General features: G+C 43.0%; 1 protein-coding gene across 2 annotated transcripts in view; it reads left to right on the top strand.

The window, feature by feature from the left end:
• Positions 1–27,226, top strand: part of MN1 (MN1 proto-oncogene, transcriptional regulator) — a 103,136-nt gene that overhangs the window by 9,631 nt on the left and 66,279 nt on the right. Inside the window, exon 2 of one of the 2 annotated variants that reach the window (XR_003859206.1) lies at positions 19,974–20,163. The exons of the other annotated variant lie outside the window; for it this stretch is intronic. The gene's annotated coding sequence lies outside the window, so the exon portion shown is untranslated. The remainder of the gene's footprint in view (positions 1–19,973; positions 20,164–27,226) is intronic. 2 annotated transcript variants of the gene reach the window in all.

Consider the following 27,226-nt stretch of genomic DNA (forward strand, 5'->3'; position numbering starts at 1 on the left):
TGTCATTTACGATAGATCTGCATTTGTTAGTTATACCTTTGCTAGAAATCACATTTATGAGGTGTGAGGTTTTTTTTTTGTTTTTTTTTTTTTTTTGCAGCATTCAAGCTAGCAAGTGGATGTAATCAAGGAATGAATGTACCCATTTGATTATTTGAATTTTGGACCCTTGGCTTGTTGGGCACTGTGCCATAGCGACAATTCAGATTTATAGTACTGTGATTCTGTGAGTGGAGTTTACATTTGTAAATGGTAAAACAAATTGTCTCCCTTGCTTGTTTACATTTTAGTTCAAGTAGGTAAAGAGAGTCTGTATAATTACCATTAGCAAGGCCTCTGTGAAACAGAGTGCAAATCTAGCCTTTCCCTTTGGCCCGGTTTTACCTACCTTCTGTTTTAGCAGATAATGCCAACCTCCCCTGCTTCTTCCAGTTCCCTTAGGTATAAACTCTTCAATCATTTAACACCACTAACTTGAAAATGGTTTCCGAGACTCCAGGCCCCTGTCGTTCAGTGGGATCCTGTCCCTGGGCCCTTGTTTGGGTTGTTCTTGGGCTGGGTTTGTAGTGATGCCGATAATGCATTTCACACCCCAAATACCAGTGTATCCGCGGCTGTCCGTGTCGGACGGGCTGGATGAAATGTGCCTTGCTGGGGATTTAGCATGCATCTTAAGTACTGGTTTTTCAAGATCCTGGGTTTAATGTGAAAAAAAAAAAAAAAAAAATTCTTGTGAGAAGTGAAAATACCTCCAAAATGCCACAGCCAGCAAACCCCTCCTTTGCTGTTTTCCTTCACTCTTTTACTTAAAGCACTCCCTTTCTGTCCTTTATTGCTTCATGCCTGCAAAATTCGATGGAAAGAATTCACAATACACCCTGCTGTTAATGCTTCATTAGGAGATGGGGGCAGTGGGCAGCATTGACAGCGGGATGGCTCCTGAATTCTGGGAGATGTGGGGCTGGGCACAATTCTATTGCCATCTTGAAGGTACAATTTCAGGTGCACTCCTGTCCCCTGCCCCAAACCACTTGATAGGGCACAACTGATATTTGTTCCTCCATCTGAACCCATTTCAGAAGTATAGTCAGATGAAATCTATGTCGACAGCATTCGCATGGGATGGATGACTCACGCCTGCTTTCAGGGTAACAATGGGTTTTTTTCTCTCTCTCTTAAAAACTGTAGAAATACTGGTCAGAGTTGCAGGTAAATATATCTTTCTTTATTGGACTAAATACGTTTAGTGACTGGCTTTTGAGGTCTCTGCTCTTTCGCGTCGGCGCTATTGGAGCTGGAGCCTGATTTCAAAAGCGTGCGAGCTGAGCAGATTCAGTCTGTGCTGGACAAAACCTTTTCAGAGCCAGGGTTTCCCCGACCTCTTTCGGATGCCGAATGCACTTCATCTCAGAAGCGCTAAGTCGGTACTGGTCTTCTGATTTTGCTGTACTTTTCAGCATTCGGTAGTAATAAAAAGCATCCCTTCCTCCTGAAGGATTCAAGAGCTGTAGTACAGGGCTCGCATTCTCGGAATGAGAGAACTGCCCTTTTTTTTTTTTAGATATTATAAAACATTGATCCCAGAACATTAAAACAATGGCACTCTAGTTCGCCAGCATCTAAAATATTCTCCCGAGAAAAGCGATTTTTTTTCCTTCTGTGCGGTCACACTCCGGACTCTCTTTCGGATTCCTAGAGTCAAATGGCTTTTAAATGTGAGGCTATGAATTTAACAGCTGGAGGTCCAATCCATTAATTTTAACTAGCTGCTGTTCCTAATCCCTCAAAAGGCGCATTTGAGATGTTACAGCGTTGCAAAAATCTTTTTAAAAATTCTTATTAAAAAAAAACCAAACCCTTAGGATTTTACGTTTGAGTCCTTTTTACTCATACGTGACAAACCCCAAAACCATGAGTTTGCCTGGAAAGAGTTTTTTTTTCCTCGGTCTCCTTTGGGGGCTTCCTGATTTTACGGCTTGAGCGCTCTTCAGTGCTTTAAAGGCGAGTGGATGACTGTTCCCTAATCCCTTATTCAGAGAGCACTGCCGGCTCAGACTCCCGAAAGTGCGCTGCATAATTCCTTCGGAGAAGAATCCGAGTCTGCCCTCCTCTCCTCTTGGGACTGTGGGCTGCAGCTCTCCTGTAAGAGCTGCTGAGCGAGACCTTTTACAGGGATTTCAGGTTGACGGGGGGGGGGGAACTTTTAAAAATAGAGCAGAATAATTGCATAGGACAGTCAGCGTCGCTAACTTTATATCGCAGTTAGGCACTTGACTGCAAACATTTTCCTAGACCCAAACAATTTTCCAGGATCCATTGCTGAAGTAGCCCTCTCAGTTGCAGAGTTCAATTAATTTTTTTAAAATCTTCTTTCTGTAGAGTGAGATCAGTACACGGGAGCATTGCCTAATTCCAAAAGGCATATGTAAGATTAGGAGTCACTGAGCTAAATATTTTTGCAAGGCTGGACAAGAAGTACCTGGATGTATAAATTAGATGGCAGATACCTCTCTCAAGTCCCACCACTTTTTAAAGGCAGAGCATGCATGTACGTTTCCCTCTTGAAAATGTTCCCCTGAAGCTACCTACACGCAGTGACACCTGCTAAAGTGTGGGCAGAAATTGTTTTGCTTTTTTGGGGGGGGGAATGTTTACGCAAAATTAATGGCACATGAGTGCAAACCCTTACCCGGCCCTGCCCCCATCCCCGCTCCGTCCGGGTAAACTTACACAGGACCTGAAATACGCGCAGAAGCCTATCCATGTATCGGGCAGGCCATTCCTGCACACAGAAGCCCCTTTTGAAACCTACTTTGTCTGTACGTGACAAGTAGTAAAGCTGCTATATTAATCCACTTGGATGCATATGAAGAAAGTGGACAAAACTCTGCCTTGGGCAAGGATTGTTGGGTTTTTTTTCATCTGCCTCTTTTCTTCTTTTTTTTTTTTTTTTTTGGGGGAGCGGGCTTGTCTGCCCATAGATTCGCAGACGGACTCAAAAGTGCAGCAGGATGTCTCCCTGGCGTGCCCACCCCACCCTTTGGCGACAAACGTGCTTGTAGGCGACACCTTCGGAGTAAAGACTTTTCCAAGGCCGTCGGCCCCACTTCCTCCAGTGATCAGTGGATAATCGGAAACCTCCTGGTTTCTTCTCCAGGCTGTGGTTTAAATACCTTTACCCCTGTGGTCCTGCTTAAACCTTCTTACCCAATGGTTTCAGACTTGTTTTAATGTATTGAAGTGAGCTGTCCTCTGCTAGCACCAAGAATGAGTTGGAAACCGGTTTCAGCTTTTATTCTGGAAAGGTTTAAATAAGGCTCCTGCTATGCCTCTTTTTAATGTCTGCGTACTGTGCGTGCAGACCTCGGGGCGCAGTGACCTTTTAAAGCCCCTCATTTTGTCATCGCGTTTCTGGGCTCTGCTATGGTCCTTTCTTTTATTGATGACCGTACAGGAGATCTCGGTGCAGCTTTGCACTGGTTTGAAAGTTTGGGGGTTTTCTCCCCAATTTCTGTTCATCCTCCTGCACTTTCCTGGATGTTAAACTGGGTAGTCCTGGCAATTAATTATTTCCCAGGCAGTGATTGCTCTAAGAAAATGTAAAGCTTGACATGAATTCTTAGCTATTTAGGAGCTACAGCCTTTTTCTTAAGCAATTTCTCATTTATGCACCACTGAATTAATTTTCCTAAGATTAGCATATCATGCTATTTTGCAAACAGTGAAAGTATGTATGTGTTTTCGGGTTTGCACACACATTTACCTGTGCAGAAAAGGGACGTCCCAGGCAGGGCCAAGAGGTAGGAGTGCAAATTGCTACTTTTATAAGGGATTTAGGCTACTTATTCGTGCAGTTAGCACCTGATAATTAATTAGCACAACTGATATCAGACTCTTCTGTTGCCTGTTTTTGGGTGGGAGGTCTGGGTGAACAAAGGGGAATTTGGAATGAAGAACTAGGAGGGTCTCAGTGAGCTGGTGGCAAACTGGTGACTCAAGTGTATTTTTAAAAAATGTGCAAGTAATTTATTTCCCTGTATAAACTGAACCAGTTCTCTTCTCCTGAACCTTATATGCGTGTGTGTTTATAAACCAGGTAGTGAGAATATGTGCTTTCCATGCATTGCAGATCTTTGCCTGTGCGGAAACATACACACACATGTTGGAGGATGGCTATCCATGTCATTTATAATCACATGTGCCTATCCACACACCCATATGCATGCGTGTATGGGGCTGCACAGAATTGTTTGGAAATTCTCTTACAATAGCACAAAGTGAATTTTGAATAGTTTCAGAGAACGTTTCGGTGAACTCATTGGTTTGTTCTAAGTCAGTAGTGTCTGCTGCCAGTCTTCAAGGCACACAAACAGATTGAGTTTTCTGGTTTTTCCTGACTGTATGTTAGGGATATCCTGAAACCACGACCTGCTTGTGGCTCTCACGCACTGCTAGTGAATACCACTGTTCTAGGACATCAAGTTTTGGTGTACTTAGTATTGTACTGCGATTAACGTTACATTGCGACGCTATCAGCAGATAATACTGGTGGACGGGCTACGTAGATTATCCTAATATTTTGCTGCCTCTAGAATGGGTGTGAAAATGGCGGTGCCCAAATATTTTCCCTTATGAACTCATTTGAGTTGCTGCCACTGACAAACCCTAATGCATGGCAAAATCCATAATGCTTAACTAGCTTTTTTTAAAACTTTTCACTCAACTGCATGATGATCCAATTTCTGGCAAAATGGAAAACTTTTATCAGATGAAAACAACTAAAGCTGACCCCCCTGTCCAAAAGAGATAGAGTTGAAGAATGACTTTTTAAAAAGTGTTGTTTGTTTAGTACAGTTCAGCTTTTTTGCTTTTGATTTTTTAAATAGCGTTTCACTCTGTCTTGCTCTGCAGTCCAGTAGTTGTAAAGTCATCACTGATATCATGAAAAACAAGCGGCTCTGATCACTGAACTGGAACAGTGATTCTCCAAATAGAGTCCTCAACAAAAACCCTCAGCAGGACAGATTTTTAGGATAAGCACAATGAACGTTTATAGGAAAATGGCTTGCGTGCAATTTGCTATGATAACCATGTTATTTTTATATTTGTAGTCCATAAGCATTCATTTTCTTAAGTAAATAACTGTGTGCACAGTGTCCCATTTAAACAGAATAAAAGTAACTCAAGGAATGATTACATTTTACATCTATGGCACCTTTAGATGGCAAAGCAATAATATTCCTACAGCATTGCAGCAAGATATCCTTCCTTATCTGTAGTCCTATTCATTGTAACAGTTTTTTAAATATTTCTTTTAATTTTCTGGTTTAATTGTTCTTCTGCATAATTAAACAGAAGATTCATCACAGTTATTTTTTTTTCTGGTAATCCTAATCGATTTGCTTTCTTCTGTGTTTTGATGGGACAAGCAAGAGACAATAAAACCAAACATACATTTTGTTTTTAAATGCGTAATCCACATAAAGAGCATCTCGTCGTAAATCCTGCATGTGGCGTGTTGATTTATGAGTGCTATCTGATATCCGCAATTAAGCATAATGGCTGTTTGCTGTACCTGAGATCTGTTCAGCATAGAGGCAGAGCGAGCTGCCTGCATGATGCCCATCTCATTTTACCATGATATATCTCTGCTCGGTGCCTTCCAGTTGCATCAGTTATCTCCTGGTTTAGACTGTCGCTCAGTTAACAAAGGGCCAATGTATGTAGTAGTGTGGGTTTGGCAGAGCACAGTTTTACCCGCAGTTGTGTGTACATGTTTTGTTCGCAGACTCTACTCCTGATGCAAGAGGAGTTTTGCGTACAAAATATTTGCACTTAAAACTGAAGGTATTTTGTTAGTGTCCTCTCATGCAAATCCAATGCCAATGAATTATTCCCCAATGCGGAGAAGTGCACAGGCTTAACCCATGTTCTCTTATGATCGGAGGTGGAGTGACGTTCCCGGGGCCAGTGTTGGGCCATGGGGCTGTAATACAGGACTCCTGTGCTTGGATTTACGTGCAGAAAATGTATATACAAATCCATGTTTTCCTTGCTTAAAATATAATTTATGTGCATGCAGAAAACGTTTTGTGTGCTTAAATAGTTTTATGCGCACAAATAATTTTTTATGCACATTTTTGGGTTGGCACACTTTTTTTTTTTTTTTTAAACTTCTGATGTATTAGCATACCATACTGCATTGGGAGAAATTATATTTTAGCATAGGCATTAAGAAATTGTGTGCCGAGTTTCAGCACACAGTTTAACGCACAGTTTACTGCATCGGTCCCAGAGAAGACTGAATTCTCGACAGGTGGTAATGCCTTAAATTGGACCCAACATGAGAATTACCCAAAGCAGAAGACGTATCTGATCTCTTGAGTCCACACCGGTCCCAAACAGGACTTGTCTGATCTCGAAAGTTCATGTTCTCCATCATTCTTATATTTGTCCAGCTGAGGTATTGCAGCCTGCAGAAAATCTTGTTTCAGTTGGAATCTTGATGACTTTTCTGTGAATGTTCTGATTTTTTTTTGAAATTTTTATAATTTCCTTTTAAACAAATAAAAGGGAACAGCCCATTGTAAAATGTGACTCTTAGAATGTGCTCTGTGTACCAAAAAAGGAACACAAGTGGGAGGAACTTGGTGTGTGTGTACTGTACAGGAATTGGCTGGACTTAACAGGGTAACAACCTGTGGTTTTGCTTTAGTTTTTTTTTTTTATTATATTTGTTTTATAATGCAAATTAAACCTCTGCTACAATTTTGATAGCTGTATTTTTTTCTTTTGCAAAGAAGGGCTGACTTTTTTTTAATGCATAATGCCTGCAGGTCTTTGCTAATTGAATGCAGTAAGAAAGCTACACTCAAATTATCATATACCTTTGCTTATTACCATAATTGATTGCGAACATCATGAGTCCCTGTTGACCCAAAGCAGTCTAGTTTTGGATTTAAGAAGGTAGTACTGGACTCCAGAACAGTTAAAACACATTTCTTTGAATATAGGGACTTTCTACTTGAGAAATCAACAAAAATGAGCTGAATTTTGAGAAGTGTTTCAGATTGGGGTCGGCCATCTACAGTGCTAACATTTTTGGTGGTTGTCATCTGGGTTTCAGATTTTGACTGAGGAAATCGGTTGTTGGCTGAGCAATCATCGTCCTTTGTCATGGCACTAATGTTACCATGACAAAGGAGGATGCATGGCGGATTCTACTCTCTATCAGTCCTCTCCCGGCCTGCCGTTGTGACCCCTGCAGTCTGTTGGGTTTTCAGGAACAAGGCATATGCATGAGTTCAGCTTGTCAGCATTGGAGACCCAGTATATGCAAATATTAGCTCATTTTATATTCATTGTGAAAACTCGATAGGTTTGGGAAGCCCTGCCGTACGTATTTATCACTTTGGGTTCAGCGTCGTCACCTCAGTAGGAGAGAGGAGAATTTTTTTGGAAGCGCTGCTCTCATAATATGGAGAGCTATGTAGTGACTGGATATTGTACATTAATTTTTCCACAAGGGAAGACGATGAAAGGTGATGCAGCTGGGACTGTAAAGCTTTGCATTCTCTGCAGTTTCCTGGGTGTGGGACTCCTTCCCATACAGCACCAGTGGCTGGTTATTGCTAAAGCTTGGCAGTTACCAACGAGTGCTGCTGGTGGTGGGATCGCTTCTTTCGTGTCACTGCTGGGGCCAGTCGCAAGGCTTAGGCTGTAGCGTACTAGATAGCAATGCAAGGGAGCAGCCTTGGGCTCCCCCTGTCGCTTGGACCGAGGTGCACTACAGAGGAAAGGAGGGAAGATGAATGCCACTATTGTAGCAGGTTCAGGGTGTGTACCTCGGAAGAGGTGCTGCTTGGGCCTGCTTTATTGAATCGGTTTCCAGACTGCTTCCCTGGAAGAAAGCTGCTCAAAGTGGGGTAAAACGGCATAAAAGTACAAAACGAGAGGCTTTTCTGAACTGTCTGGACATTCCTCCATCAAATGAGTGAGGAGCAGCAGAGAGCACTAGAAAGGGAAAAAAAAGATTCCACTCCCCCCCCCCCCCCCCCCAAAATGCTAGGAATTATTAGGAAAGGAAGAATAAAACAGACAAGGTCATCATATCTCTGTAACGCTCCATGGTGCGACCTCATCTTGAATATTGGGTGCAGTTCTGGTCACTGCATATCAAAAAAGGAATAGCAGAATTAGAAAAGGTACAGAGAAGGGCGACCAAAATGAAAAAGGGGATGGAACGGTTCTCCTAAGAGGAAAGGCTGCAGAGGTTAGGGCTGTTCAGCCTGGAGAAGAGACGGCTGAGGGGGCATATGGGTAGAGGTCTACAAACTCATGAGAGGACTAGAACGGGTAAACGCAAATCAATTAACGCTTTCAAAAAGTACAAAGATTAGAGGACATGCAATGAAGTTACTAAATGATACATTTAAGACAAATAGGAGAAAATACTTTTTACCCAACACAGAATTAAACTCTGGAATTTGTTGCCGGAGGATGTGGTGAAAGCTGTTGGTGTAGCTGGGTTTAAAAAAGGTTTGGACAAGTTTCTAGATGAAAAGTCTATAAAACTTTATTAAAGTGGATTTGGGGAATTTTAGTGCTTGTCCCTGGGATGAGCAGCAAGGAATCAGGAATCCTGCCAGTGTGGCACAGAAATAAGTGGTCAAGGTGCTTTTTTTTTTTTTTTTTTTTTTTTTTTTTTTTTAAGTTCTTTTAAGTGCTTTGTTTTTTTCAATGCAACAAAACCACCAGCATTCACAGTTTGCACAACACAAATTCAGGCATCTATGCAAATGTGCTACCTTCATCCATTTTACACAATAACAGAAACAGGTCAGCTATTCTTAAGGGCTGCTTATCCCTTCGTACTAATGTTCCTTGGGTTCTGGACCTCCCTTTGCTCTTCTCAGCCTACATTATATTCTCTAGCCAGAGGAGAGTGCCTGCCCCCAGAATTCCCTGTCTTAAGGTGTTCCGGGGTACCCTGTGACATGACATATCCCCCTCAGGTAACCTTACAGGGTTGAGTGTTTGCCTCTGCTAGCGCTACCTTCCTGGGGTAAGAAAGCCCTCTTCTCCCACCCGTGGGTCTAGAGGTTCACAACCGCTACTGATCCCCTTTCTTTAACCAAGTGAAGCTCTTTGTTCCTCTCCTTGGGAGTCCTACGCCCAACAGTCCTTGACTCCTGGACTAGGTTGAGGCTTCTCCTTTCTTGGTTCTTCTAAGATCCAACTAACTTATTTTGGATAAGTTCTGTTCAAACTACTCCTGAAGTGGTCCCAAAGTGCCTCAAATTGTGGTTCGTCCCATCCTATTACCACTGGATACGGCAGTTTTCTGATTTCTATACAGGCCTGTCAGCACCACCTGATCAGTGGGATACTAATGTTGATTTCCATGTATACATGCAAGGGTTGCCTTTCTCTTATGGATAACTCCTATTCGTCTATTTAGCTTCTTGCTCACATATCTTGCCACACCCCGAATCTATTAAAGTTTGGGTAGGGACTTCATGTAAGTTGACTGGAACCACGAAGTCTGTCAGTTTGAGGCATGGAACATCCACCAGGATACAGCTTTCAGGTTTGTAAAGGTACAGACCCACTCCCGTTCTTAGTCTTCATTCTCGAGAGGAGAGTCGCCCTTGCAAACAGGCTTATTTTGCTTTACATTCAGCTGTGCCCATCAAGGGTTTATCTTTCCCTTCCCTTGGTTGATTGCATTCTTTTTTGCTCTGCTAGGTGGCACTCCCATTCCAGATCTTCCGGCCATAGACACTCCTTGACGGTATGGTCTGTAGTCGTACAATAGGAGCATTTCTAGAGCGCTTCTTTCACTTTGCCCTCATTGCTTTTCCCTGGGTTCTTTGAAGACTTTCACTTTTCAATCTATTCTATGTCCTTTTCCTGAACAGAGGGCACAAAAGGAAAAAGGATCTGGGCCATCACCACCCAGGTAGCGAGGTACCTCCTTGATCCCTTTCTTTTCTCTTTTTCAGTCGTCACTTCTTTAAAGGTTCTCATTGATTAACATGTTTTACAGCCTCTCGGTTAGGCTGAAATACCAGGCCAACATCCATGGCCTCACCTCCTAAATGCCGACAGTCTTTAATGAAATGGCCTTGACTGCCACAAGTGAAACAAATTGAGGAGCTTATTGATGCTCCTCTGAATGACAAGGTGGGATCTTGCTGACTGGAGGACAGTTGCTGGGTCCCCCTAATCTCCTTGCCAGGATCAGGCATCTGGATGGGGTATCTCTCTCTGTTTTTGTTTGCCCTCCAGGATATCCTGTTGTGAGCTGGGCTTAATGGAAGTCATCAGCCAACTCTGATAGAGTCCAGGGTAAGCTTGATATGTTGGCATACCCATCATACCCATGGACACTCTATGAATTGCTCAAGCAAAATCGTCAGCCACATTTTGACCTGACTTTGCCATTTCCACTCAAGGTCCTTGAGACGATGGAAAAGATTCCTGGGGTTTTTTCCGAAGTGAAGGGTCCCTTTTCAGACCCACAGTCAGTGTATCTCTGGGTTACACCCAGCCCTTTCAAGTATAGCTACCTTGACATCTAAATAACTAGCCCACCTGTTGGTATTTGCAGACTAATATGCTGCTTGGCTGGGGCTGGTCAACAGGTTTCCCAGATATTCGGTCCAGTCAAGCGATCCACTCAAAGTTCACAAAAAAAGCTTCTGGATCTTCTCCCAGTCCTAAGGTTGGTGGTATAGGAGTGTTTGTGGTACACTATTCAGCAACATCTTGAAAAGCTTCTGTAATTTATGTATGTTGCTTGGCCATATCTTCCTACAGTGCAATCAAGGTTGCTTGTAGAACGTGCAAACTCTTTAGGAGGTATGACTCTGCCCCCTTGCGCCTTATAATGGTCTGAAACTGTAATTGTCCCTCAGTAAGGGTCCGAATCACCTGCTCCATTCTGCAAATTTTCTGCTTTGATTCACCACCGTGGAGAGGGGAAGAAAACAACATACAAAATAAACTCCTGCCTGTTAGCCTCTAACCCATTCGCTGTTCTTCTAGTTGCTTCAGGTGGGGTTAGCCCCCTTGGCCTGTTATAATGGTCTCCTGGGCTATCTCTGTAGCCAGGCCTAGGAAGAGAAAAAGATTAAAAAAAAAAATTCTCTCCTGTTTTTGTTTTTTTTTTTTCTGGCTTAAGCACTGCTCTGTGCTGCAATCAGCTCACCAGTTCCTGCTCTGTGTAACTGTTTAGAGCCCACAAACAAACTTCTTTTTCTGCTGCTACCATATGTGGCAGAAAAATGACGGTGAAGGCTTTTTTTTTAAGTGCTTTAGTTTTTATCAATGCAACAAAACCCCCAGCATTCACAGTTTGCAGAATACAAATTCAGGCAGCAATGCAAAAGAACTGCCTTATCCCATTTTACATGGTAAAACAAACAGGTCAGCTATTCTTAAGGGGCTGCCAATCCCTTCTGAAGTCCTGGGCCTCTCTTTGCTGGTTCTCTCAGCCTATATTATATCCCCTGGTCAGAGGAGAAAGCCTGTGCCCAGAATTGCCTGGCTTAAAGTGGACCGGGTCCAGATGGCTAAGCTGGGTTCTTAAGGGGCTCCTGGGTGTACAGTATATACCTGGTACCATAGGCACAGTAGTTCACAATGGTGGGCCTGGGTGGGACAGCAGCTGCCGTTGGGGCTGTCCTCTGCTACTGGCCACCGATGAGGAGAAGGAAAGAAAGTGATGAGTGGAAGAGACCTGTTGGCTGGGCAAGGGGCAAAAAAGGTTAAACAAAAGCCAAAATTAAGCAAAACAAAAAAAGACAGAAAGCAAATTAGAGACAAAACCAAAGGAGCTAAAGGGCAAATATTTAAATAAAATGCTATGCTTTTATTTTTTTTTCCTGGCTCTTAAAAAAACAGTTTGGCCTGATGCTAAAAAAGCTTCCATCTCTGCGTATACCTCATCATGCCAATTCCCCCAACTCTGGACCATGCCTCTAACTGGAATAGGTGGCATCAAATGCTGCTCTGAGTCTTCTCGCTGGTAACCTTAGATATGCCACAACCTTGGAGGTTGATGTGATCCTGTATCATGGCCTTAAGCTCCAGGATTTCAAGAAAAATGTCTGCCCCCATCTTTCACAAGTCTCATTGCTGGCAAATTATATTTTCTCATTACTGTTTGCCTCTCTCTCTCTCAAAGACTGTTGTCTGGCTGCAACGTCTTATAGGCGACGCAGCACAAAGGAGTAGAGACAGCCTTTTGTTCAGTTCAATGGAAAATATCAAAACAACTCTTACTTCACCAGCGCTGCCGAAGATGTGTGTGGATAGAAAAGCAACTGCCTCACAGACTTAATTTATAAAGTTAGACTTCTGAATGAGCAAACGATTCTGTGCTTACTACAACATCCAGTTGTGAGTTTTGTACATGGAATGTCTTTGAAAATTTTGTCACACGGATCTCATTCTGTGAACAGGAGGGAGGTTTGGCTTAAAAGATTAACTGAATTTTATAAGATTTTTTTGGCATTACGGCACAGGATATGAGTAAAGCGTTGATGCCCTTTGGGAAACATTTAGTTGATTTGTGATAAGGCCCAGCAATAACGGCTCGTTGTGTTTTGAAAAATGATCCTGTTACTTACTTTTTTTTTAATTAAAAAAAAAATTTTGCAAGTCCCAGCCCTTCCAGACTACCCCCCCCCCCCCCCCCCCACGAATGGCCCTTTCCCTATGGAGTAAATTTTCAAAGCAATTACTCGTGTAAAAGTAGCCTAGATCGCAGCAGTTTTCAAAAGCCCATTTACATGTGTAAAGTCTTCTGAAAATGACCTCCATGGTGAATACAAGTGCAAGTATACAATGTGTGTGTGCACACTCATCAGCCATGCAATTCTCCAATGACCCTCCCTATGTATTGGTGTGAAGATCAACACTGGGGAGATTTCAGATTTTAAATGCGCAGACAGGATCCTGGGTTCGTACGCTGTGGCAAGCAGTGAAAGGGTATTTTTTTTATGTCCACCACATTTGTGGTTCATTTGCTAGTGAAAAAGACCCAACTTGCTGCTTATTATTTTGCACCAATATTGAAAAATCTCTGCACGGCTGCATATATTCATGTACATGGCCACGCGGAGATGGACTCCAGCATTTTATAACCTGTGCTTATCAGGTGTGCACAGATTATAAAATACGCGTATATCTATGCCCCAGCATATGCGCACATACCTGCAGTGCATTGAATGTGCGTGCTTTACCTGCCTATTTTATAAGCATAACGTGCATTTATTTTACTTATGAAAAAATATAACTTGTTCACATGAAACCCTGATTTATACACGAAAGCTGGTATATTTTAAAACATGCATGCATAACCGGAATGCTAATTTTATGCATATTAACTTCTTTAAAAATTCACCCGTGAGGCTATAATGGTTCCTCTTCTCCCACATTTTTGTGTCGCCATTTGTGGGTGAGCTTTGAAAGTGACTGATAGGGTTTTATTTATTTTTGCATTATATTGCAGACTCCTCTCTTCCTGTATTTGTTCTCGTGTCAGTGTTTGGATATCATTGCTTCCAAATTCTTCTTTTGGGAAAACCATTTCCTTTCAGCATTATTATCCCTCTGTCTTCAATTACGCAGGAAATATTTTTCAAGAGTATGGGAAAAAATATTACAAGGGTGCAGGTGATGTAGTTACACGTTTATGTTCACCTATTATTAAAACGTAATGAAGGATTTTTGAACTCCATCTTAAATTTTTGACTTTTTTATTGTAATTGTTACAATTTAATTAGATCCCTGTAAATTACTACACTGCAGGTAGGGCCTGCACATGTTATAACGAGGTGAAGAAAAACAATCCCTGCTGCTTATTGTCCATATATAACTGTAGTAAAGACTCAATCTCAGGATTTTCTCAGTAATATTTATTGATATGCTAAAGTATCATCTGAAGGTTAAAGGGTCGTTTTTTTTTTTTTGGTTTTTTTTTTTAAAGGAGCACGCGCGCGTCCATGTGCGCGTTTTCCCGGCGCTCGTACATGGATGCGCTGATTTTATACCATGCGCTCGGCTGGTCCCCTGTTCCCTATTCCTATCCCTACTCGTCCTACCTCTTCCCCGACCCCCTCCATCTATCCTAGCTATCCCTTTTTTTTTTTTTGTAACTTCAAGCCCCGAGTTGCAGTAAGTTGCGCGTGCTGGCCAGCGAGTCATCGGGACAGTGCAAAATGGCGCTGTCCTGTCCTGGCCCTCCCCTACCCCCACCCCTTTTGCAGGGCCCAGCACTTCGGTTACGTGCGTGGCTGGGCCTGTTCTAAAATGTGCTCGCCGTGCGCAAGGCCTGGCCACGCGTGCAGGCCCCGGTTTTTTTTTAATGCGCATGGCCCTTTTAAAATGGGTCCGTAAATGCACAGGGTACAAATTCATAACAAAAATGTGAACAAATGGTTTGAATATATGCGTTTAAAACAAAGTTCGGGTCAGTCCACTGCCATGTGATCTTCCTGGCCCACGGATTCTGCTGGGGTCGGGGATGTTGTGGAGGCAGGGCTCACAGTCCCTGGGCGAGGGAGTCTGGGTCCATCGTTCAGTGGCACTACCTGCTAGCCCGATGCACACCGAAGTTAGGGGATGCGTGAATATGTTGGGCCCGACGCATGCCGAGCAGCTTTGATACGCACAATACTTGCCACTGCGCACACAAATGAAAAGTTCAAAAACCGGAGAGGGGCATAGGCGTTCCTGGATTTATACTGGACATTATCGTGTAAATGTTTGCGTGCACTGGCGTGCGCTGGGGTCCCCTGCCACGTAACTTTACTTCTGCTACGGGCGATGTGTAACTTATAAAACAAAATTATCTAGGCAGATCAGCAGGGTTTTAAGGGTCCGGTCTAACGGGTGGGAAGGAAGGCTTTTAAACAGAGGAGTCTGGAAGTCCTAGCCCTTAACTGGGCAGACTGGAAACCCTGGCACGCGTGTCTCTTTTAAAATTTCCCCACTTATGTAGTAGAAGCGGCATTTGTGTGCATAGGCACACACACGTGATAAAATGGCAGTGTTTCTGGGTGCGGGCCAACGAATGCGTACACGTGCGCCTGCGCGCTGCCATGAAAGTTACCGGCCCTCTGTTCTCGTTAGTCGGGTTGCAGTGGGAGCTGGGGTTGGTGGTACCCGGATAAGGACTGCTCTTGCAATGGCTGGGCTGATTTTGTGGTGGATTTATTAAAAAAAAAAAAAAAAATAGGGGCACCCCCCCTGCCCCCAAATCCAGCAAATGAAAGCTCCCGGAGCCCTAACTCAACAGAGGCTGGTTCTGATTGAATCAGAAATGCAGAGGAGCAGGAGAAAATGGCTGGGTCAAAAAATCCCAAAACAAAATGTATTCTGTGTTAGCATTCAAGATTTAAAATATATATTTTGGGGGAAAATATAGTTTTGCAAGATATATATGTATGTATATATATGTGGAGGTTGTAAAGTTTTTTAAAGATTTGTTGCCAGCTCTCAAGAGCTGAATAATAATCTTTACCTTACTTTTGTGCAACTGGAAATGGTTTCTTTCTCAGGACCCAAAAGAGGTCATTTGCAAAAGGATTTCCACACTTAGAAGGGCTTTGGAAAAGTGCTACTTTTTCTTGTGTAACTCCTTTGATATTTCACTCCGTAGCGCTGAATTTTGGAAAGGGTTTACATGTGGAAATAGGCTTTTGAAAATTGCTACTACATGTGCTACTTTTTCCTGCATGAAGCTCCGTTTGAAAATCCACTCCTAAGGTTTTTAGCGATGCGTAGCATCTCCAAGTTTGCTTTAAAAGAGAACCTAAGATGTGCCACGTTGGTTCCGTTGAGCCCACCGTCCTGTGTCTGACAGTAGCCAGTCCCACGTCCCTTGAAAGTACCCAGCAGATCCCAGTGGGGAGATCCAGAGTGCGGTGGGAGAATGTTTTACGTGTTTACGTTAAAGAGCCAGTTGATTAAATTGGCAGTTTTCGAGTAAAGTTTTAAAAAAGAAAAAAATCAGCAGTACCTCACTTTGGTTCCCAATGTGTCTGCCACCATCTTTCTATGTCTGTCTAAGAAACGGTATCACAGCCTGTAATGATTGCAGGTTCCTTCTCTGCGTTTCGAAACTGCAGAAAGTGCCTTCACCATAGACAAGGGGGTAACCCTCTTTCCAAGGTCACCAGGGTAGCGCGCGCACCTTTTAAAATCCTCCCCAAGATATTGCGTAAGCTCCCTTAAAGGTAGATTTTTAGACCTGCGTGCAGACGTCCACGTACGCACAGGGATGCGCTAATTTGACACTGTGCGCGTTGACGCACGCTTGTTATAAAATCCGCTACCCATGTGCACAAATGCTCTCTTGCGGGCGTAAGGTGGGAGGGCGAGGATTTTGGTAGATGCGTGCGGCGATACAATACGGCTCTTCTGCAGTTCCCTCTCAGGACACTCCCATAAAGGAGCGAACTTCCTACACCCCCTCCCTAACCTGCCTCCCTTTTACCCGACTACCCCCTCCCCCTATGACCCTGCTGACTCCCCTACATATTTTGTTTTAAAACTTGCTCGCCGAGGTGGCGGCAGCAGGATGGACCCTGGCGCAGGGTGGGCTGGGTCAACGCCATTAGACACTATCCCGCTTACGTTCTCTTTTAAAAGGGTCCTCCGAAAATCCGTGTGGCAAGCGCGCGGCCCAGCCACTCGCGTATCTCCCCGATTTTGCGTGCGTAAGGCTTTTAAAATTTTGCTTTTAGGTTCTAGAAATAAAGCAGGCAACTTTCCTCCTCCTTTTAACCTCACTTATTTTGGATCAGGGCTGGAACTAGCATCAGGAGCCTTCATTTGCAGCTCTCCCCTCCCCCACTCCAAACTTAGTTTTCGCCCCAGTCATTACAGCAATGGTCCCTGGTTGGGGGCCGTGCAGCCCTGCAGTCTCGGACCCTAATCCCTTCCCACCGGTTGTTGGCTGTTGTGAAGTGACCGACCCCTTCCCCCTCCCTCGGAGCTGCAGGTGCCAGCCTCCGCAGCATCCCTAGTTCTGTCCAGCTCAGGGAGCAGAAGGCCTGAGCTGGGTCCCTCCACATGAGATCTGTAGCATTGCCACTGAGCTACCATTCTAAGCCCTCCCTTAAACCTGAGGGTGTGCAGCGTTTGGCAGTGCATTTTCTTATTGTCAAGAGGTGGGAGAAATCTACCTGGGTTTTATAAAGCAAAACATGGGTGGTATGGGTCGCAGGCCTTATAGACAGACCTAGCCATGTAGGGCCTGGAATTTATCCCTAGTTATGTCCTAAGGTAACCTGTGTTATCAGCAAATTCTGCTTGCAGGAACCTTTTTAGCTGTTCCCCTGGTGGTCCTAGGAGGAATCTGCTGTATTTGTGTTTTGATTTTACTTTTCAGTTTGAAAGATAAGTACAGTCGTGCCCAGTCTGAAAAAGAATAAAGGCTTTCCCCATGTCCGTGGGGGAATACTTTGAGCTTGAACTCTCCATGGGAAACTTTCAACACTGCAATTTTTTTTTTTTTTTTTTTAATGTTGGGAGCTTTTTCTTTTGCTTGGTATTTATATTTTGAAATGCTAAGTTCTGGGCCATGAGAGGAGGAATAGCCATACATCTCTCGCTGTGGTGTTTTCCGTGCGTTCTGTACTAGATGAGGCACTGAGCAGCAGGTATTTTAAGGTCAGGAAAGGGCAGGGAGCTTGATGAGGTTGCTCTTTTTATATTTTTTGTCTGCAGCATCCCTGCATTTTCCCTTAAATGCACCTTTTTCTGAAGTGTCTGCAGAATGCTGAGCTCTGTATGTAGCATTAGAAGATTCGGATGTGCCAGAAGAATGTTCTGAGTCCATCTCGAGTGCGACACTCACAGGAGGGTGGAGAGGAAGGGAAGTGTGTGTGTGTGTCGGGCGGGGAGCATTTGTCCACAGCCATGACTTGACAGTAAAATGATACAGAAGGAGGAGGAGAGAGTTTCCAGCTCATTGCATCTACTTCCCTGGTCTCCCTCTACTGTACAAGCAGAGGTTCTTCTAAAGCATGTGACGTTCAACCACTGTTTACAACTGCAGTTATGATGCAAATTGAAGCCAAAATCCACCTCAGCTCCTGACTGAGGTGTCCAAGAATCCAAAGCTCTAATTGGTAGTTTACTCCCAGGATGCAATGGGCGAGACCTTTCTTTCTGCCCCGATTCATTGTTGGGGGGTGACGTCTTAACTGGTCTCGTCAACTGCTGTTCGAAATTCTGTTGAATACATTGGAGCCAACAATGTATTCATGAGTAGAGATGTGCATTCGTTTTTGCCAAATTGGAAAATTTCAAAGAAATTGTCCAGTTTGGCATGGATAGGAGGACCTGAATCCCGAGACGGATTTTCCCCGATCTTTGGGGAAAATTAGTTGTTCGGGTTAGTGCAGGGGGAGGGGCACCTTTATTAAAAAAAAAAAAAAAAAAACAAAAAACAACAAATCCACCCCAACCCTTAAAACCTAGTTTACTACAACCCTCCCACCCTCTGGACCTCCCAAAACTTGCCTAAAATCTGTGGTGGTCCAGCGGGGGTCCCGGGAGCCACCTCCCGCTCTTGGGCCGTTGGCTACCAGTAAACAAAATGGCGCCAGTGGCCCTTTGCCCTACCATGTGACAGGGGCTACCGGTGCCATTCGTTGGCCTCTGTCACATGGCAGGAGCAATGGACGGCCGGCGCCATTGCTCCTACCATGTGACAGGGGCCAACCAATGGCACCGGTAGCCCCTGTCACATGGTAAGAGCCACGGCGCCATTTTGTTTACTGGTAGCCGACGGCCCGAGAGCGGGAGGTGGCTCCCGGGATCCCCGCTGGACCACCACAGATTTTAGGCAAGTTTTGGGGGGGTCCAGAGGGTGGGAGGGTTGTAAAACTAAATTTTAAGGGTTGGGGTGTGTTGTTTTTTTTTTTTTGTGAAAAATAGCCGAAAAAAACCCAAAACGACCCGCTGGGAAAACAGTTTTCCACGGGTCGCCTGAGCCGACATGTAAAAACTAAACACATCTCTATTCATGAGAGCACCTGGGACAAAATGACTAGTAATGCGTGGCCCTCTTCTGCCATTCATCTGTACCAACCCATTCTATAATATTCTTTTAAAAAATTGTTGGGCTGGTGACTAGAGATGTGAAGGCCCTGGAAAAAAATGTTTCCTTTCTTTTCCCCAAGGTTAGAAGTTTGCAATATTGGTCACTTCCCAAGTTCTTCACATCTCTACTGGTGGCTCAGCAGTAGTGTGCAACCCCAGGATTGATTCCTTGACTTATCTTCAGCTCCCTGGTTTGTCCATGGCAAGGGATGGTGTGGAGGCAGCGTTCTCAGCCCCTCGGATGGGGAGGGAGAGGGGGCACCTACTGGCCAGATTAAGGGTGCCTGTTAATTGGTTCCACAGTGACTATGATCTGTGACACACACGTCCCCTCAGCCAAGGACACGCGCTACATTTCCTGTGCTAGTTTGCAAGTTATAGAATACATGAAAACCCCCCGGTAGCTGCAAGTGAAAGCTCATGACACCATAGCCCAATAGAAGCCTCCTGGTTGATTTTTAGTTTTAAACGCACACTTATGTTTTCCTCTGTCCTGCTGTTCCACGGGCTCACAACCTCCGTGAAAAGTAATGCTACCTAATTTTCTCCCTAATCTTGCCTTAGACTAGTGGCAGAATGCTCAGAATCAGGACAGGAAGTCACCCAGGGGAAGGGGAGTATGGATATAGGCTTAGATCCCCTCCACCCCCTTGCCTCATAAATAGCATCTAAGCATAGAACAAAAAACAAAAAGCTGGAAAATAGACATACCAGCTGTTTCCCCATTGCAGAATTCAATTAAATTGCTCACCTTGTTCTGAAAACAGCTGCTGCTCCCCTTCCCCTGCGGTGCCGGTAGCAATACTATGCGGCAGGCTGATTGGTGCTCTCTCTCTCTCTTATCCAATCAGATTCCCACCAGCAGGAAAGAACCAATCAGCATAGCTGGGGGAGGGAGTTCAAATAAGAGAGCCGCAGCTCAAATAGAGAGGACTCTCTGACTCTGGGCACACTGCTAGTATTGCTGCTGACATCTAGTGGCCAGGAGAGAGAACTGCAGGCTTTCAATGGGGCTGCTGCTGATTCACTTGAAGCAGAGAGGTATGTATAGTTGTATACCACTTTCATTAACTGTATTTTCACTACTCTTCCATTTTGTAATGATTTTTATGTATTTTTGTGCCTTTTTCTCCCCTAAGTGGTTTCTGGCACCCCTTATCCTTCTCAGATGACATATTCAGGTGGCTTGTGAGACACTTATGATTTAAGGGTTATGGGGGCGCCTCCTTTAACATGCACCCAGAGTGCCACTAGTGGCAGCTATCCCCCCTCTCTCAGTCCCATGCCTGTGCATGCCATCTTTGTGGGATCCCCTGCACTGCATCGCAAAGCGCTGTGGCTTGACCCACAGGGCTGGTCTTTTCTATATTTATTACAAGTAGAAATTAGTTCTTGGTTCACTTCCTTTTGTGACATATTTTTCTGCAGTGTTGTATGTGTTTTTGTTTGCACAAGTTGTCTTTTTTTTTTTTTCCTGCAGATATGTTGTTCATTTTTGTTTGTGCATGCTGTTTAAAATATATTTCATTTATAGCATAGTTTTTTCATGTATTTTTTGTTATTTATAATGTAGTGTGGCAAGTTCTGCTAATGTAAGCCCAGCTTTGGCATACATAGACTTATATACTCAGGAAGAAGACAAGAACCCTCCCAAGAAAATATAAAAAGGGTGGTTGCACTGTGTTTAATTTAGAGCAAAATTGACATTTTGCAGTTGGTCTGTAATTTATTGCAGGTCCTAATTATTTAATAGCTACACATGGTAAATATTTGTATATTGAGTAAATATTGTTTGAACGTAGTGTGAAAGATTTGCAATGAAATACTGGCTTTATGCATATTGAAACCGTGGACAAAAGTGCACAAACTTGTCTTGCAAGTGCATGAATGTGCTGCAGAAGTTTCTGATCCTGGGTACAGAATCTACTCATCGTCTGTTGCAGAAATCTGGGGGCATTGAGTATAGGATATTTTGAAGACTGTCCGAGCTTTTGGTGTTTAGTGTGCCCTGAACTATAATATGAGAGGCATTTATTGATCAATATTGGCCTGTAACTGTATTGAAATTGTATTGTAAAATGAGCTCGGCTACAAGTCAGTGTAGATAAAAATGTAATTTTCCTTTGCACACACAGGGACTTGGGAATTAATAGCTCACTTTCTGAATGGGCACTTTTCTTGTTATATTTTTACCTTCATGAAATTCCTTCCCCAAACAGGAGTATGCAGTGTCGTTTACTTTAGAGAAGAATTAAATCAGTTTCAAACCTTTCACACAATATAGATTTGCCTATGTGCTACTGTGTTTTTTTTGGTTTTTTTTTTAAACATGATGTGACATTTTTATCCCTTAAAGGGTCAGAGCTGTTGTCGCACCCTTTGCTTTGTGTAGACTTTAACTAGAAAAAAGAAATAATAATTCTTCATTGAAATTGTTGTTGTTTTGAAGGGAACTGACCTGATGGCTCAGTGGCAGTGCTGCTCTCTGCCAAAAACCAGTTCAGTTTCTGAGCTCAGCCTCTGCCCCCTGGGGTTGGCAGAGCAGATTTGGAGGATGCTGTGGAGTCCGCATTCCTAGCCCTGGTAGTAAGAAGCTGTCCCACCCATTGCACGACAGCTAGCGCTCAGTCTTGAAGTGCATGCCCACCATGACGTTTCTGCTTCGTGAGATGTTCCAAAGTAATTCCTGTTTTCAGTTTTAATGTAATTGTTGAGAGAACATTTATTCTAAGTTTTTGAAAATGTCTCCCCCCATTATGAGCTCTGATACATTGGGAATGCAGTTATGCAGACCCCTGCACACTGATACATGCATGAATGTAGCCTGAACAATTGGAGCAGAGCTTCCCAAACTTGTCCTGGAGATCTTACACCCAGTTGGATTTTCAGAATGCCCACCATGAATATGCATAAGTTAAGCTTGCACATGCTGGGTCACTCATTGACATGCGTATTTATCTTGTGGATATTAGTGAATATCCCGAAAATCTGACTGGCTGTGGGGTCACCAGAACAGGTTTGGGAAGCTCCAAGTGGGCTCGGGAGGTGTGGTTGAGATTTATAACTAAGGGAACTGGGGGTTACCAGATGGCTCCATATCAGCTGGGGCAGGTGAATGCAGTTTTCTTTTTGCCCCATTGCATGCATGGAAATGTAGTTCTGCTTTTTAAACAAAAAAAAATCAGGACTACTCTTCTATCAATGTAGTGGGATAAAACACCCCTTACTGGATTAGCCTGGCCTAGGGGGACATTGACTAATTTGGTAATCTATGTGGTCATAATAAAATGGGAGTAGCCGGCTCCGTTTTTGCGGAACATACGGACCCAATCCCATTGCATGACACTCTCTGTGCATGACATGGGGGTAAATCTAGCACTGCGTCTGCCTGCCTTGTAAAAGAAAAAAAAAGAAAGAAATAGATTTGCTCACTCTTTTGTTGTGCCAGAAAAAGTATAAAATACAAGGGACAAGATAAGACTGTATCAAAAAGAGAGGGGGCCCAGGATAAAACCAATAGAGCACCAGAGACTGGTAAGTTGATATCTTTAAGAATGAAGCTTGTGCCATTGTTTCAGAGCACACCAAGATCGTTATTTTGCAGACCTTTGGGACCTAGATGCCCACAGTGTTCATTCTGGTGTGATTTAAGATTTTAGGATTTTGGACATTATCTGCTAAAGTTCAATAACATGTTGCTAAAGACAAAAGTCTATAATCGGAGGCTTTTAACTGTGTAACTTACAAGTTATCCGGCCAAATGCTGACTTTTGAATATTTTCCCCACTTAGTCGACTAGCCAGAGAACTTGGGGGTATTTCTGGCAGGCATTAGGTTAGCCAGCTATGTGGCTAACTGATCAAGCTGTCCTAAAATTAGCCAGATAAACTTATCCAGCTAGCTTTAAGATAGCTGTTTATATTCAGTAGTGTGGCTCCAAAGTTAGACAAATAAGTTATCCAACTTTCATAATCTGATCAGTGACTGAATATGGACCTCATCCTGACCACTGCTCCTTAACCTATTCCAACCTTTTATATTTTCCCATTCAAAATAATGAAAAAAGTCAGTTTTCCTAAGTAACCTGAAATGTAAGTGAAATCCTAGATTTATTGACGTGTAAATCTGTCATTGAGCTGAAGTATGTGAAACTAAAAATGGAAATGTGTTGGGTACCATTGGGTCATTACTGTTTTATTTTATTTCTCTCATAGAACAATTTTATCTCATGTATTTGCTTTTATCCAGCCCCATCTCTTTTGACGGTTCGTGTAGTGGTTCTTAGCTTTGCATATTGTAATTGCAAAGATGAAAACTGAGTAACGTCGTGTGTCAGGATGGTGTGATATCCCTTGATATGCTTGTAAAATTTCATTGAGTATTGCAGTATATTGCATGGGTGTTCCATTAACCATTTTTTTTAGGACTTGGTCATATTTTATGAAATACAGGTAGTATTTTTGCTGGTAGTGCTACTGCTAGACTGATGTTCTCCTGGTACCTTTCTATGTTAATTATTTTTGTCTAGTCCGTGCCTCTTTCTAGTCTTTTATACCTTATAAAATATACTCAGTAACTTTACACACCTGGTGTGTAAAGTTACTGAGTCTGGCAGGCACCATTTTGATGTATGTTCTTATTCCTACACCACTTGTGCTCGTAGCTATTTTAATTTTTGGGTGGAATCTAACCAACATGTTGGTCTGTTCCCCAGCTATGGTAGTCCTCCCTGGGAAGCAATTGAAGCATTGGCGTGCTGAGGAGGTTGATAAATTTGACGGTCACTGCGATATGGAAGACTTGGGATTGATTCTCAAGTTATGTCTTCCGGGCCAGCCGAGGTCGGGAATGCTGCGTAGGCAGTGTTCATGACCCCTAGGGGAAAGAGGGGGTGTCATTGAGGGAGGGAGTCTCCGTCATCGCTGAACAGCGACACCTAGTGGCTGTATTTAGGGTACTCGGTCACATGGGTTCTGGAAGGAGTCCTGGTGCATGGCTCCCAGCTGAGCATTGGCTAAAGTGAACTGGGAGGTGATTTAAAACTGGGAAAAGCCCTGGAAAAGCTCGTGGTGCCGTCAGTCCTTTAGAAGCCGGTTCCGACTGAGCTGGAAGTCCACAAAGGAGGAGGACAATGCTGAGTATAAAACCCCCAAAAGAAATGAAAATAACTCTCAGCATTTTTTTATTTTTATGAATATATTAAATGTTTCAAACATTTATAAAGAAATTCAAAGAATTAACCTTTTATTTTTCAAAACCAGATAAACTGCTGCTGCCAGAGTAGGAAGAGTTAAGAAAAAGAAATCTGATGTAACCTCCAGTACAATAAATTAGTCCATTAAGAAGAACTTGACCAAGTTACCATAGAAATTGCATTTAGTTCCTCCTCCTTTGCATTACTGTTCACTATAAAACCGTGCTCCTCGTTTCCACATGAACGTCCATGCATGGCTTTAGACACCTCAAGCTAGTGCCACCATGAAAGGTTATTTTATCCAGAGCTGGCACGGAAACTGGGTGGCTTTTTCCCCACCAACCTGTTCTATGACATGTTCCTATTTTTCTCTCTGGCTGACGAGAGGCGACTGGTTTTAACGCCTCGTTGGTTCATTTTGGATGGACTTTAGACACGTTAAAAGCAGACCTTTGATTCCGTGTGACTGTAGCTCTTGTCTGCCCTGTTAGCTTTGCATTGCTATTTGCTTAGAGGTTTTTTTTTTTTTCTAGGGTAATTATATCACAACAAAACCTCAATGTGCGGCTGTCATCAGCTCTCGCTTCATACAGTTATGGGTCATTAGCTGCTATATTTGAAAGCCAAGCTAGAGTTGCCTTTCCCGCACCCCTGACAGCTTTTTCATGCACCGGCTTCTTGATACAAGTGTAAGGGTCATTCTTCCACTTCCCAAAGTGAACAGACACTTCGGATTTGCAAGGGTCCAGGCCGCACACAACAATATGTGCAGTCATAAGCTCATTAGAGGTTGCACAATTAAACAATCCATTGAGAAACCATTTATGTAGTTTATTAACAGGATTTCATCAGTAATGGCTTTCAGTGTAAAACTGTTTATGCTATAGATAAAATGTTTCCCTCATATTCTCCATTCCAGTTAGAGCAGTGGTTCTCAACCCTGTCCTGGGGACCCCCCCAGCCAGTCGGGTTTTCAGGATATCCACAATGAATATGCATGAGAGAAAATTTGCATACACTGCCTCCATAACATGCAAATTTTCTCTCATGCATATTCATTGTGGATATCCTGAAAACCCGACTGGCTGGGGGGGTCCCCAGGACAGGGTTGAGAACCACTGAGTTAGAGAAACTCCTGTCGTAAAGACATCTAATAAAAGATTTAACATGGGTCTCTCCCCTCCTACCTCCCTAGAAACACACACACACACCTTTTTAAGCCTGGCACATTTTTCCTTCACCTTTGGGCTTCCAGGTCATTCGGAAAAGGCCTCTTCTGGGGCACCATGAGTTTTTTTTCATTCATAACTACCTTTTTTCCTCTTTACCTCTTCCCCCATTTTATTGCCCCCACCCTCTTCCAGCTAGCCCAGCTATCTCAGCAATAGTCCTTGGTCAAAGGCCACAGTCTGTGGTCCTCTCTAGAGCCTAGGCGTTGCTGTTAAGGTGACTAGGATTATCTCCAACGTCCTATCGTTCCCTCCCCACCTCACCCATCCAGAGGTTGCAAATGCTGGTTCCCTGGCAGACCTAGCACTTACTGCTCTGAGGAGCAGAAGCTAAGCTTGGGAACTCAACTCAGATCTCCTGTATGGCTGCCCAAAGCTCTGCCACTGAGCCATTGAGCTAGCTCTTACATCCTCCTACCTACCCACCCTCCAGTAATTCAGTGAACAAAATCCTCCACTTATTTATCTGTCCAAGTTTTATACCACATTTCTGATCTCAGTGAGCTATATCGTATAAAACAGTCCCACAAATTAAATAATAAAAATAAAAAAACCCCAATAAAATAAAAACATAATATACAGCAACCACCGATGGAGTCCATCCCCAGAATCGCCATAGACCACTCTACTGATAAGAACATCTTTAAAATCTCAATACAGTCCTTTCTATGGAAGGAATAAAACTGTTCTTTCTCAAAGATGAAAGATTTTAGCTCTGATTTTGGTATAGTGTAATAAATTGGTATATTTATAAACAATATTGTATATCTGAATGTTTTATAATTTTTTATAACTAAGATATGTACAGAGAACAATTTTTTAAAAATGATTTTTATTGAACAAGAAAAGTTATATATACATCATACATGTATGATGTTTAAATTGCCAGTTTGGAAATAAAGTCCTGATAAGAAATGATAATGATGCTGACTTGCTGTATGTTATATTATTTTTTGTTTGTGTTTGTTTGAATTAGGTGTGTGTTTCTTATTTTATGAATATTTTATTGTATTTGTTTTATTTTGTACATCGCTTTGGGCGATAAGATTTTATCTGGAAAGTGATTCATAAATGCTAATAGATACATCCAGAACAGGGTACACAATATGTAACACAGGCACAAACTCCCCTAACACCACCATGAAAGCACAATTATTATGCCCACACTGATTAAAAGTAAGAAATAAGGTGTAAATAAATAGTCTAAAGGTGAAAAGCTTCATTCAGTTGTACCTTTTGGGAAGCTAAGGTTATCCTGTAGTTTTTATTCAAATATGACATGCCTCACCCATCAAAAACCATCCATTCTAACCAATCACACTAGACTCATACCTTCAAATCATTTCCTCATTCATCCCTTTCTGCACTCATTCCAGAAGCCTAAAACACTTGAAATGAAGGCCATGCCTGACCTGAAGAGGTCTTAAACAAGTTAAGCAGTATTATTTATTATTTGAAGCAAAGTCTGTTGTCCATTTATGATATTTAGCGCATTCACCTCGCCTTGGACTAAAGATTTTCTAGTCGGTGTCATAACGCAAGTCATGAAGGCTGCTGTGGAGCTCCATCGATAATTGACCAAAAACTAAATGCCAAGCCTGCACATATTCCATGGGCATTTGTTTTTTCCCCTTCACTTTGCATCAAGCCACTCCATATTCATGTAATCTGTTCTCTTATT

Source organism: Rhinatrema bivittatum, chromosome 11, assembly GCF_901001135.1.
Source record: "Rhinatrema bivittatum chromosome 11, aRhiBiv1.1, whole genome shotgun sequence".
NCBI classification, from domain to species: Eukaryota; Metazoa; Chordata; class Amphibia; order Gymnophiona; family Rhinatrematidae; genus Rhinatrema; species Rhinatrema bivittatum.